The 2371-nt window shown below is 51.1% G+C and overlaps 1 pseudogene; it reads left to right on the forward strand.

Annotated features, from left to right (window-relative positions):
- The first annotated feature begins 1055 nt into the window (after positions 1–1055).
- LOC111530608 overlaps positions 1056–2371 on the forward strand; it is a 7055-nt pseudogene continuing 5739 nt past the window's right edge.

Below are 2371 nucleotides of genomic sequence, written 5' to 3' on the forward strand. Positions count from 1 at the left end.
CTGGGATTACAGGCACGTGCCACCACGCCCAGCTAATTTTTGTATTTTCAGTAGAGACGGGGTTTCACCATGTTGGCCAGGATGGTCTTGATCTCCTGACCTCGTGATCCTCCTGCCTTGGCCTCCTAAAGTGCTGGGATTACAGGCATGAGCCACCGCGCCTGGTCTGTTTAATGTTTAAAATATGCCATAAAGAAAGAAAATCCAGCTAGGCATGGTGGCTCACACCTGTAATCCCAGTGCTTTGGGAGCTCAAGGCAGTAGGATCGCTTGAGCCCAAGGAGTTAAAGGCTGAAGTGAGCTATGATCACACCACTGCACTCCAGCCTGGGCAACAGAGCAAAACCTAGTCTCAAAAGAGAGAGAGAGACAGAGAGAAAGAGAGAGAGAGAGAATTCCAACATTGTCTCAGTCTTAAGACCTCCTTCCGGCTGGGCGTTAAGGCTCACGCCTGTAATCCCAGCACTTTGGGAGGCTGAGGTGGGAGGATCACTTGAGCTCAGGAGTCTGAGACCAGCATGGGCAACATAGGGAGACCCTGTATCTACCAAAAAAAAAAAAACCACCTCTTTCCACTCCCTTCTGTCCCCTCTCCCTCCCCTACCTACTACTCTGGGCTCATTTCCCTGAATCTGAATCTGCTCTGATGCAGGCCTTGCAGGCTCAGAAGGCATTGAGGACAGGTCATGCAGATAAAGTAAGCTGTGGCTTGGCCAAAAAGAGTGGGAATGATGGGGGCCAGGGAAGCCAGGAGGCCAGCCTAGCCCGGCCTGACTGGAGAGAAAGGTCCTATAGGGTGGGGGAGGGAGTGCAGGCTGCGAAGGGAGCAGAGGCCCACTGCCGCCTGGGCCTTCCAATGCCAGGCCAGGGTTTCTGCACACCCTTTATCCATGCAGTCTATCCCTGTGTGTACTGTGCTCTGCATGGGATAGGACTGCTGGTGCACGTGCCAGGTCAGTACTTATTGTCATGGCATCTACAGTTGGACAGGGGAATGGGCAGAACACAACTATATGAGTAAGTAGTTAACTACAGATGTGGTAGGGCTACGAGGAATGCACTCAGCCTGCTGCTGTGTGCAGCAGTTGGAATACCCAGGGTCAGGTTTCCCTGAAGGCGGCCATTTACGCTGAGTTTGGGAGGAGGATAGGAGTGATGGGGGGTGGGTGGGTATGCAACATTCTGAAGGGGGCAGCACACACAAGGGCCCTGGAGTGGGAAGGAACCGGGCCGGTGGAGGAACAGAGCAATGGCTGGTGTGGCTGGGGCACGTAAGCATGCTGAGGGGTCTATGTTAGTTTCTAAGAACTGCCATAACAAAGTATCACAAATTTTGTGGCTAAAAACAACAGATGTTTATTCTCTCATAGTTCCAGAGGCTAGAAGTCCAAAATTAAGGTGTTGGTAGGGCCACACTTCCTCTGAAATCTCTAGAGTAGCAGTCCCTAATCTTTTTGGCACCAGGGACCGGTTTCTTGGAAGACGATTTTTCCACGGATAGGTAGGGTGATGATTTCAGGATGAAACTGTTCCACCTCACATCCGAGCATTAGTTAGATTTTCCTAAGGAGCACGCAACCTAGATCCCTCGCATATGCAATTCACATGTGCAATTCACAATAGAGTGTGTGGTCCTATGAGAATCTAATGCCACCACTGATCTGACAGGAGGCAGAACTCAGGCTGTAATGCTCACTCACCCACTGCAGCCCGGTTCCTAACAGGCCACAGACCAGTACTGGTCCAAGGGCCAGGGACTGGGGACCCCTGCTCTAGAGAAGGATCTCTCCTTGCCACTTCTACCTTCTGGTATTCCCAGGTGTGCCTGGACCCAATCTCTGCCTACTTCGTCACATGACATTCTCCCTTCTGTGTGTCTCTGTCTTCACATGTCCTTTCTTCTTATGAAGACACCAGGTGAGGTACAGTGGCCCATGCCTGTAATCCTAGTGCTTTGGGAGCCTGAGGCAGGAGGATTGCTTGAGGCTAGGGTTCAAGGCCAGCTTGGGCAACATAGGGAGACCCCATCTCTAAAAACAAAAAAGAAAGAAAGAAAGAAAAGGGAAAAAAAAAAGGCCAGGCACAGTGGCTCATGCCTGTAATCCCAGCACTTTGGGAGGCCGAGGTAAATGGATCACCTGAGGTCAGGAGTTCGAGACCAGCCTGGCCAACATGGTGAAACCCCATCTCTGCTAAAAATACAAAAAATTAACTGGGTATGGTGGCAGGTGCCTGTAATCCCAGCTTCTGGGGAGGCTGAGGTAGGAGAATCACTTGAACCCAGGAGGCGGAGGTTGCAGTGAACTGCGATCACACCACTGCACTCCAGCTTGAGCAACAACAGCAAAACTCCATCTCAAAAAAAAAAAAA

This window comes from Piliocolobus tephrosceles, chromosome 4 (genome assembly GCF_002776525.5).
Source record: "Piliocolobus tephrosceles isolate RC106 chromosome 4, ASM277652v3, whole genome shotgun sequence".
NCBI classification, from domain to species: domain Eukaryota; kingdom Metazoa; phylum Chordata; class Mammalia; order Primates; family Cercopithecidae; genus Piliocolobus; species Piliocolobus tephrosceles.